This window comes from Temnothorax longispinosus, chromosome 3 (assembly GCF_030848805.1).
Source record: "Temnothorax longispinosus isolate EJ_2023e chromosome 3, Tlon_JGU_v1, whole genome shotgun sequence".
Lineage (NCBI taxonomy): Eukaryota > Metazoa > Arthropoda > Insecta > Hymenoptera > Formicidae > Temnothorax > Temnothorax longispinosus.
The window spans coordinates 24,446,598-24,459,038 of record NC_092360.1 but is presented as its reverse complement, the minus strand read 5'-3'; the positions used below and the strand labels follow the sequence as shown (position 1 = coordinate 24,459,038).

Below are 12,441 nucleotides of genomic sequence, written 5' to 3'. Positions count from 1 at the left end.
GCGGTCTTATGCTATGCATATACAGCCTATGCAATTTTGTGTGCGATGGCCTTTAAAAGGAGATAGGTTCGAAAAAAGACGAAAAAAATAGAATAATGCACCACGTTATCCTCACCACGCATCTTTTGCTCAAACCTGTAGTACCTGACTCGATGTATTTGAGAGATCGGAGGCCTGTAGCTTATGGATGTATACGAGAGATTATCTTACGAGGAATCTCACGTAGAGAAATGACCTGGCATATTTTTCTTTTTTTCTGTCTTGGCACACAAATTCTAATATTAAATAATAAGTTTACCCAGGATTATTATTAATCAATTCTCAGAGACGGATCCCTCAAAGAATTTCGACCCAACAAATTCTTTAAATATTTTTTTATCTTCTAAATACTTCAATCTCTTTATCGTCTTGTGACCGAGTAGAATAGTATTAAAACATAATAATATACAAACATGCGTACATGCACTAGCAAAATTTTCTGAAACGCAAAAAACCAGAATTTTAATTGATGAGAGATAATTCTGGTTTGATTCATTGAAACAAGTGCTGAAATATTCTATGTATAAGACTTTTTCTTATACATATATCTTTATGTAACGACAATTGATTTATTGTTTCGAAAAAATTAAGCTTGTACTTAATATAATTTAATTACTTGTTAATGAGATATCAAAACATGCAGAAAGTGATATCTATATACCTACATATATTAGTGATTTTAAATGAATAGATTCAACATTTAGAACTTGCCATCAATGCATTCTATACACATACATTAAAAATATATGTTAATCGTATATAAAAATATTAAAAATATATTTGAAAGAAATAATATTATGCATATTGTACTCTAAAAACTTTTAGTTCAAGTTTCTCTGATATTTGGTGATTCTACAAAAAGGAGGAGAGGAACATTTTATACCGGAGCAGAAAACTGCATTTCATGCCTTTGCAGACACTGCATTTCTATTTATTATCGCATTAGTGTTTAACCTTGATGCAATAAGACGTTGCTCCATAAATTCCTTACTGTTTGTCAGGCCTGAAAGAGCGATATGATATGAACCCAGGTTCTAAACTCGATGCGAGAAAACTTTTTTGAGCCCTGAGGTAGCGGCGCCATTGCTCTCTGAACCGGTATTCTCTTCTGGGCAGTATTTTAGTCGCTCTATGCCCATGATGTACCCCAGCGCCTAAGTCCCATGGGGGGGGGGGAGTTACCTGCATCAACGACGAGAGAGCCGCGGTGCCAGATGCCTTGAGGGCACTTTTGCCACTCTTCGTGTTCTCGTGCCACGCTCTCGTGGTTCAACAATGGATCAGCATGAGAGATATCGCAGACTGGGTCCATAAGGACGCGGATATAAGAAGCTCTATCTGCCGTTCTCTTGAAACAAAGCACCCAATCGATGCGCTCTTCGATCCGTCTCGTCGCGCTTAAAAATGTAAAATTTTGCAAGCTATTTGTTAATATTATATTTAGAGTAAAAAGTAAATTATTATATTATTAAACAGATATATTTTATTATACCTTTTTTCTTTCACAAATTTTTATGAAAAGTATTTTAGCAAACAGGTATAAAATAATTTTTTTTAATTATTTAAACTTAATTAAAGAACATGATCTTTTATTAATTTACTAAAAAATTTATTATATTAAACTATATTGCATATTAAATTTTTTGTATAAACTTATTAACTTTATTAATAAAAGAGAAATTTATTTCAGAACATTGAGAAAAGATTTTAGTTTAAATTCATCCATTTTAATAAAAAATTTTTATATTTTTACTCAAAAGTTAGTAGTACTTTTATTTGATTGAGCATCTTACAGTTAAATAATTTGTATAAAATTGATTGATTGGTACGTAAACTCAAGAAAGAAATTAGATGTGCAGTATTCATCGTTAAAGAATTGTAATGATTACAGTTTCTCAAGCTTTATGGATAACTTCTCAATTTATTATTCGAAAATTTGATATGAAATGATGATTCGCTAATTTGCAATTTCTTTCAATCGTTACCATTCTTTAATATCCTATAGAGAGGAGCAATCGTTGTTTTTATCTGCCTCGTGCACGCAAAATTTCTCGCTGCTGAGTTAGGAATGCGGAAAATCTAACGTTCCTTTGCTGAGTTTTACAAAATAAAACAGGCTACGAATAAGATTAATCCATAAATCGAAACACAAGATCTTTTCTGACAGATAGTAAAAATGTTTCTCTTTTTCGCGGCGCGAACCCCACATCATCAGGAATAGATTCTTCCAATATATCATATATCCTCCCAGTAACGTCAAAAAAGCTAATGATGTGTTCTAACCTTCGGCTTCTTTAGTTCTGGAACTTTAAGCTATTGTTATTAGAATAGCCAGATCACTTTGTGCGAGAGGATGGTCACACAATCGATACTAAACGAGCCTAAGGATAGTAAAACCACTTGAAGGGAACAGTGGCGATCGAGTTAATGCTGGCGCCATCATCATCTTCTGTTATTAAAATTAATAATGGTAAACTTTTACAATGTTTACAAAGTCGAAAGTGTCTCTTTAACAAATAAAATTTTGTCTTTACTTTTCATAAGTATTACAAAAACGTTATAATGAAATTACTGTGAACGAAACTTATATATATTTTTATAATATTCTCTTTTACAAATTATAATTTATATGAAAATATTTCATTCCTTTCGACACTGCTTCTTCCACATTACATCACGTACGATCCTTGTGGCATATGAAGCACGTATGTTTAATCAATCAGGTAAAACTTCAACAGAAATCCCGCGACGTTGTTAAACAGCAGGTAAAGTAATTCTACGAAAGAGTCCCGTAAGAAAAGTATGCGTGGAAGCAAGAAATGTTCAGGTATAAACGAAAGGATGTATGATCACGAAGTGGGGAGCAAGACAAAATGACTTAGGCCGAGGATGTGTGAAAGAGGAAAATAAGTAGCTAAATTTAGGTCCACGCATACTCGTAACCACCTGTTGACTCTTGGGGAATGAAGCTAGCACGTGTGTGATCGTCCTTGCTTCATTTTACTGTGTAATAAATTTTTATAGGAAAATAACATCAAGTATCAAGCATAGGGCATTAAACTTTTTAAATGTTATAATGAACATATATGTATCTTTCCAAAATCTCGGTAAAATAATGTGACAAATTGGGTTTAAAAATAAAACGTTTACATCAGAAAAACAAAATTGAAAATTGCATAATAAATATTTGATCATTTTCCTATTGATATGTTTGATGAAAAACAGAATTTTAAGTTATATTTTAATTTTAATTTATATTAATGTTTTTTTGCGATGAAAAAGTATTGACAACGAAAAATGACAACAGCAAAACAACAAAAGAAAGATACGGTTTTTACGATAAAATCGTCTATAGAATTTTCGAATCCCTGCTGATATTTCGATCCTCACAGTAGGAGGTAAAGGGATAACTATGATCCCCTAACGATTTAACTGGCGATGCACCTTTAAAGGAAAAATTCGCTTGTCAGGTATCCAAATTTGGTACCATTGTTCCTGCGTTGCTACACGTATAGTCTAGACTGTGTGTTTGCGAGAATAGTTTTTCTGTGGTCTGTCGGTGCTAAATAATATCGCGGATAGTCAAGCCACTTGAGGGACAATAGACGAGAATTGTGTCTCGTAGACAGAGGCGCCGAGAGTCGAGGGTGAGTCGAGAGATGGTTGCGACCGCCCCCATGTTACAAGCTATCGAAAGGGCATAGTCAGGCACCTGCTAGCTAAACATCAGTGTCCCTTGCGAACCAAACTAAAATCTATAAGGAGATGTATTCCTATCATGACCAGGTTGAATAGATCAGGTTGACTTAAAATTAAATTAACACGATTATGACTCGAGAGCGCGCATTATCTATACTAATATAAGAAACATAATGTTAAAAAAGTATAATAAAAGAATGTAGTAATATTATATTAGAAATTAGTTGAAATTACTTAATTACTTTGATTATAAGCGTATATTTTCATTTTATTTGTTTATTCCAGTATACTGTACATTTCTTTATAGTAACATGTGATAATGGGACACATATGTCGTTCATAATATGTTAATAAAATATTAAGTAGATAATAATCAGGAAGATATTACATAACGAAATATAGTTACAAATATAGCACTAATTTCTTACTGTTACTTTCTATCAAGCGATATAATGCAAATATCTATAAAAGTCATTAATCTTGCTTTACATTACATTATTTTGCAACCTAAAGCATCACGCGAATCGTCTATCAAATATGTAATTTGTTGGACATAATTGTCAGCATTTCTTTAGGTAATTTATAAAAGGAATGGAGAAATATCGATAAATACGTTGCACGTTTGCTCTTTCGTGGAATATCTCTCGACAAGAATGTATTTACGATAAAATAAGCGTGTATATCGTGAAAAGGGCAAATGGTCGTTGTACTCTTCGTGTTGCTGCAATTTTTGAGATGCAACGACGAGAGTTCCTTCCCCGAAGCAACTCCGCGGGAATGGATTCTTCTTGGAAACTGAACACGATGTATTTTCACGCCTGTCTAACATGGCTTTTACGTAACTCGATTACAGATTCTTACCAGTCCTCCTCTCGGGGTATCCGATTAGATACACACCGCAACTATGATATATACTACTTACGGATCATCATTTTTATCCTAATTATTACCTCAAACGTTTCGATATTACGTAAAGGCAACGAAAATAGCTATACATTATTTTTTTTTTCAAAATGAGGTACGTTCTTCATTTCTGGCTTTATATATTATTAGAAATAGTGGTTAGTCAAAATAGCTTCTAGTGTGTTATTGTTTCATCTTATAATAAAAAATATGTAAATTTCATTTATTATATGTGATGCCTTTATATTATATATACTGGCATTATATTTAAAGCTAATTACAATAATTAAAAGCGATATATACAAATAAATTATCCCTTGAAAAATATTTTGCAGTTTATAATTTTTACATGGATAATTTTACCAAATAATTTCTGATACCTGAGATTATAGATTCCATAATATTTCTAAAAAATGTAAAATGATTGAGGCGCGAAAACATCTTGTCATCTCTTATCCTCATTTTTTTATAAAAGCCTACTCGATTAATTTAATATTACTCGGAACACATTCGAAACCGCTCATCATCATCATCAAATTAAACACTTCCTTCGCCAGAACAGCATCTACACCCCCGACCTTTCCATCCCTGCGGCGTCTTCAGGTTCTCTCTTGTATTCTCTCCGCGAGCAGAACACATGCTTTTCTTTTTTCTGGTCCAGATGCATCACACGCAACCCCTCAGGTGTGTGGTGCTCCGATCGGGGCATCTTATATGCGGTATCGCACGAACGTACGAATGTATATTCTACACCTACTACTGCAAGTCAGGAGTTTTGGCGACTGGTGTGCGTGTGTACATGTGGTGTATACCTGATGCGTGTTGTACCTGGCTAGAAGAGCAAAGTAGGGGAAACGTTCTATGAGGTAAGACGAAGAGATGGAGGAGGTGCGAGAAGGAGGATGGTGGGAAGCTGGATGGAGGCGAAGGTGTGCGAGGCAGGGAAGTTAAGAGCTGTCTTCTGCTTTGCGGCGTTTTAGGAGGAGGGGGGGCGGGGCGGCGCGGTGGGGCGAGAGGACCAAAGAAGCCCGACAGCGGCAAAGGAGAAGGTGCTCGGCCCTGCCATGCCGTGCCGCGCTGCGCCGATGATGATGACGCCGGTGGTGGTAACGGTGATGGTGGTGGTAGTAGTAGAAGGTGGAAAGGGAGAGAGAAAGAGAGACGGAGAAGACGAAGCGCAGGAGAGGCGAAGAGAGAGTCCTGCTCAGCGTGGACCTGTGCGTCGTTGCATGGCCGACCTGGAGACTCGCTCTCCGCAAGGTGAGACGCGCGGACCAAAGAGGAGGTCTCGAAGGATCGACAGGAATTCTCGTGAAAGCTGACTCTTCCTCTTTCGCATGCTTACGATCGCGCGCGCCCGTGTTCTCCTTCGGCCACCTCTGTCATTCTTCACTATTTCGCGTTGACTCCGACTTGACTCTCTTCGTGTACCAAGTAGTGAGTGATCCGTATCTTTTTATCCGCGAGGGATCTCCGGACTTTCCACTAAGTGCTCTCGATACAGATCCGCCACTGAAGTGAGACCGAATCATCATTTATCGGTGAAAACATCGCATCTTATATATCGAAACAAGTTAAACGCGTGTGCTCATCCTTGGATTCGCTTGGAGCTTTGAGTGAGACACCTTAAACAAGAATAAATCAAACTCTCAAACAAACTCGTCATTGGACATCTTCGTGGAAGCGACGTCAAGGCGGACGTAAAGTGCGGAGTCGACACGTTCGACCGTGATAACGTGTGCTAACGTTAGAGTGTAGCGTCTCTTATCAAGCGCACGAAACCGATCTCTCGTACGGCCACAATTTTATGTGCGCGTGTCCGTCAAGAGAAGTCTACTTGCATCATATCAAGACGCTTGACAACTACGTTCGGCGAACGATGTCAGTTGCTTCGTGCCATGTGACCGATCGAAATCGCCGTCATTAGGATTTACGAATCGATGCATCTTTTGGAGCTATTTTGCGAAATCGCTCTGCGCGGAAGGTGAACAGTGTGTGTTTCCTCGGTGGCGTTAAATTATAAATTCGAATGCCTGGTGCGCGTAAGTGTGTACACATCGCTAGCTCGGAAGACTCGTCGCGAAAGTAAACGTTGGAATTTCCTTTCGGAGTCTCTGCCAAGAACAGTCCACGTTCGTTTCGTCTTGGATTTATCTCACGGGCCGCATGAATGTTAAACTAAGGTGAGTGAGGTACGCTTCTATGAATTTGCGGAATCGCGCGGTGTCGATATCGTCTGCCATCTTTACGCGCCAAATTGCAACGAGTGTGGAGTGTTTACTTTCGTAATGTGATTTTGCTGCGGCGATGATCGCAACATCGACTCGTATATGATACCATCTTTCACGCATGTCTGACGTACTTCGACTGCAAATGATAAGATATTTAAACATGAAAATTTGTATTTTTGTGGTATACTCAACGCTAAACATAATCGTATTATTTTCGTAATATTTTTTTATCAAATGTTTTCTTCTTAAACAAATAAAATAGCAATTATATTTTTACATTTAAAAAATTGGAGGGCATTCATCATTCCTTTCTAAATTTAATAACGTACGAGAAGCACGCTAGTGAAATATCATGGAGTTACTCTATAATAGCCTTTTTCTCGCAATAATACTTTATCAGATATTATTTTCAAATGTTACTTCGATTTTTCTCGACAAATTCATTTGTTTGGTCTCGAAAATTTTTCTCACAACTTTGTGGATAAGCCAGGACTGTTTCTATTTCTTCTCAAGATATCGACATGCTTTCCCTGTGGGTACATTCTTTTCTTTTGAGACAAATAATGGTTCTACAAATTAACCATTTTTAAGTGTCACGAATGAATAAGAGTTTCTTTTCAAAATCTCAGCTAGAGAGAAGGTTCGTAAAGATTTGATAAGAATAGCCTCTCGAGATTGAAGTGCCCATTTTCACGGAAATTTTCGGATTTTATTTTCTTTTAGTTTATCTTCTTTACTAAAATATATCACGCAGCGTTACTTGAACTGCATAAAGTGACATTCTTACAAAGTATGTGACATTAGGTCAGTGAGGTCATTAATTGTAAGTTTAATGGTTATATTTTCTTAGAAAGTCATGTACCAATCATTTTATTAACATAAATCTATATGTTTATAATTATAAAATATTATTTTTCAAAAATATATTTGTTTATTTAATGCTAAACAAATAGATATTGTTATTATATGCCAAGTAATTTATACAGACCTGATAAGTACGTAAAGAGATCAAGTTTATATATTCCGTTTATATATGTTATGATGTGTCTTTCACAGTCCAAAGATGAGTTAATTGCAGTAAACTCCATTTTCATATAACACATATAGTATACACTATAACTTCTAACATAAATAAGTTTCACACAAGTTATATTTTTATTTATTTATTATGTATATTCTATATTATTTAACACACATATGTAATTGAATAAATCTTTGCACGTATCGTGTGTTATAAAAATCAGATTAACGGTTAACTAGGTTTACTAATATTTCTCGTGTTGATATGACATTTAATAAGATAGCTTTGTTGTCAACACAAGCTAACAATCATAAATCATCGGTATATTGCCAAAGCAAAAGTTCTTAGCGTATATAGAGTTTTTCACTGTTTTTCCTTGTGACCGATTAAATATTTATTAATATTTAAATATTAAATAACGAGAACTGGGAATTATTTAAATCTGTAATAAGATACTAAAAGAGCGTCAACTCTAATAATTTACGCTTGAATCTTTATAAAAATTAGCATTGAATCACTACATACATATTTTATATAAAATATATTAATAAATAAACGATTAATGTATAACTTGTGTGTAGTAACATGGGAAATTTTCTATATGTGAAAATACAAATATTAAATTATTAACCTGTAGAGGACGGGAAGCCTATAAATAAATAAAAATAATAAATAAATAAATAAATAAAAAGTTATAAATGAATAAAAATGAAAAAAGTCATGAAAAAACTTGCTGGTCCTCTAAAGATTAAACTGTTATTTTTATTATATAACCATATAATTTTTATTTATAATTATTATTATATAATAAGAATAACCACTTCGCATTTTACATTTATATTTTGACACCGTTGATTTCTGTAAAGATAGTTACCATTTCTCCGATGATCTCTTCACTTGAGCCTGATTCTTGATAGATTATTATTTAGAAGAATTTCTTCTGAGAGCGACTCTAGTTAGGTTCTCAATCATATGCACCCATTTGTAGATACGCGACTGGGCTCTCTTTCTCTCTCTCTCCGTCACTTTTGAAAATGAAAGTTCACGCGGGGCCTGCGAGCACGAGGAACATACGAGTCTGGAATTTCTTCCTCGGGGCCCCGCGGGACCTCCATGCCTAACGTTCGCAGGATCGTTAGTATCCGCTGGAGAGTTGAACGCTGGGGTAAGAAGCTGCGTTGGCGGCGGACGTCTGTTTGGAAAACATCGACTGGCGAGCATGTGACATCTGCTAGCGCGCACCATTAGGTGTCTTTCAAGTCTCTTCGTTGGCCTGCTTCTCTATCGCGAGAAACTTTTCTTTCTTTTTCCCAACACGCTTTCCAGCTGATCGACGTCAAAAGCCGGCTCGTCGAGTTGATTTGAGCAATGCATTTTCACGATCATTTCTCGACGAACCTTTGGAGAATTATACCTGAATCGAATCATGAACATGTGAAAGTAGAGCAGAAGAAATATTGTGTAGGCGAAAAGGATGCATAAGATAATGTATAAAAATATTTTAATGGTATTAATGTGCATTAACTAATTTATTAATAGTATTTAACATGTATAAAATTATAATGAATCTATATAACACTTTTTTTTATTTTATTCTCCTCATGTTTAAAAATATTACAAATTATTTTGCATATTATGTATACATATTATTTGTTTTTAACTATCTCGAAGTTAGATCTTTATCCAACAATAAGCCGCGAGGTCGGAACAACTTAATTTTATTATTGAAAAAAAAAATATATATATATATATATATATATATATATATATATATTCTAGCCTAATTTAAATCAACATTTCTAATTTATCTATTAATAATGTTTGATTCTTAGTATAATGCAATTAATGGCGCTCTGGTATTTCTAATCAACTTTCTTGTTTTGGCCGAGCAAAAGTATGCAAAGACGTTCGCAGCAGTGTACGTATGAACGTTTATTATAACAATGACGTCTCCTAGTTTGCCATGCCACGGCGTGGACGTACGCCACTTTTGGGATGTTGTCCTTATAGTTATGCGTACATATGTATGCGCTGGTTCAGCCTCGCGTTCCTGAGCACGACTCACTCGAAAAATATATTCCAGTTCTTCTAGAGACGCGCCTACTTTAAAACAGAGAAAAGCATTAATTCTTATGAGAGGCGCCTGCCTATTTTGGAAGTACGAAAAGAGTGCCGTGAATGTCATTAGAATACTATTAATCTCATTAAAATGTACCCGAAAACTACTGCGCATTTGAGATCACTGCGATACGATTTCCCTCCTCAGGAAAAAGTTAGTTGAGATTAGCGATAACTTTGGCGTCACTGAAATTAATGCCGAAAGACCTGACTGCGTCATTGATTATGCACTAAACACAATTCTGGACTCACAATGTAGTCAGTATTTGAATTTCAATACCGCTCAGGTCACTGACTTGGGTTGTCAATTCTCGAAAATAACTTTGCGCATATATATATATATTTTTTTTTTACTATTTGCAGAGTGTTTCAGATCTATTATTGATTTATTGAGGAACTAAAAATAATAATAATAACTTAAATATTCGAATTATTGATCTTTAAATTGAGTGATGCAAATAAGTTATTATTTTATATATTTCACGTACATAATTTATAATGGTATTTAAATATTTTTATAATTATATTATCAATATAAACACATATATGCAAAGAAATATTTTTAATAATTTATTGAAAAAGCAAGGTAGTATATTTATACAATTGCTATAATTATTTTGATGAGAGAAGAAACCTGGCGCTCTCTACGGTAATGTATTTATCGCGTCGCTCGCGCCGTGTTCGACACAAATTCATCGATTGGACACAAGTGCAAATAACTTATGTAAGATTTTCGTACGGTTCTTTCTTGACGTTCTTCTATCGTTTCTAATTATCGTCGCATTGTAAGATGATAACTGTCGGCAACAATAAATGCCACTCACGAATTTCTCGAACGAAAACAATTCGCACCGGCGATTTGCGCAATGCATGACTCTCGACCGACTTCGATCTACCGATCTCGTGCAATTTGTCACTCCGACCGGTTCGAACAAATGTCAACCATAGGCATAAAATATTATCGTGCACGCGAACGCCGGCCAATCCAGTTTAAACACCGCGACTTATCTCGCAATGACACGTGACACACTCTGTAATGAGTATCGAAGTGCCTCCGGGCGATGCGATATAAATCTCATTTTATGTGTCGATTAATCTGGGGACTCGAATTGATTCGATAGAGATAAGCATAGTTATTATCTTAATATGAACTGATGTATTTCTGTTAATATTCATAAGAATTTCGATAGGTACAGTAAATACGAATTCAAAAATATGACTTTTCGGATACAGAAAATAGGTCTCCGAAGTTTCTTTGTGTTATTCTTAGATACGCATTATACAAAGTCGAGAGCGTGACTTTTGGAGCATCCCTGAATGTCCTTGCAGACGGTCAACCGTGAATTCTTTCTCCAGAAAAGTTCCATGAAGGTCCGCATGGATCTTTATAGCCCATCTTAGTTAGAGGGTATTGACGCCAGACGGTGTTTTTCTATTTCGTCTATCCCACCTGCTTCGATGTAGCTCGAGAAAAAGATCACTAGGAAACTACAGTATAGACTAGGAAAAGAATATACACACCGACCGTCACGCGAATACACATTTCAAGCACATGCTGTGGATTAAAGTTCAGAATAGAACTCATTATAGAGATTTTATTTTATTATGCCGCGATTTTGGCGATTATTTCTTAATCAAGAAATGATTTCCTTATATATATAATTAATGTATATTTTTATGCAATATTACTTCCGTATATACATAATTCTATGAAATCAATGATAAAACATTGCCTCTCCAAAAACATAGATTTCATAACTTACTTAATAAACATTCTTCTTAGATGGTGTATTATGAAATTATATAGAAAGCGTAAATTACGGTTTAGGTTACATAAATGAATTAATATGCATCACGAATGTCTTTGTTTTAGCTTACTATAAAACAAGATTCTTTAATTTAAATTAACGCGATTTTACATAGAATTTGCAACATACTACAACAATAATATATTCAACTAAAAATGCTTACGTAATTTTGTAGCTATTTGCCGAAAACCACAGATTTATGTTTGCAGGTGTTGCTAATAACGCAGTTTGTCGCGGTGTTTTTTCGATATAAAATCATTTATAAATGTCGCGCACACATACATCTCGCCGGACAAAGCGCTCGCTTCGCGCTCATTTTGCGGAAGGCAACAGAAAGAGCGCGAATAGCGCGATTGCCGTGCAAAGAACGCCCGTTTGTGAAAGGCGGCGTTAGCCAATATCGATAATCATCTGCCTATAATAGATGGCTCGTCCCGACTTGCAGCGTAGAGATCGTATAAGACGTTGAACTATTCAGCCGCGCGTTATACCGCAGCCACCAACAAAGAGGGGAAAGAACACAAGAGCATCATGATTCATAACTGCTTCGCCTGTACCTGGTAAAAGTCTTGAGACGCGATGGCGTTTGATGGTAATTACAATCTCGATGCGCCTCCAGTAT

At 35.5% G+C, this 12,441-nt stretch overlaps 1 protein-coding gene across 3 annotated transcripts in view; it reads left to right on the top strand.

Moving 5' to 3' along the window:
* Egfr (epidermal growth factor receptor) overlaps positions 1 to 12,441 on the top strand; it is a 153,116-nt gene that overhangs the window by 82,631 nt on the left and 58,044 nt on the right. The window contains exon 1 of one of the 3 annotated variants that reach the window (XM_071773220.1): positions 5,869 to 6,824. The exons of the other annotated variants lie outside the window; for them this stretch is intronic. The gene's annotated coding sequence lies outside the window, so the exon portion shown is untranslated. Of the gene's footprint in view, positions 1 to 5,868; positions 6,825 to 12,441 lie in introns of those variants that run through there. 3 annotated transcript variants of the gene reach the window in all.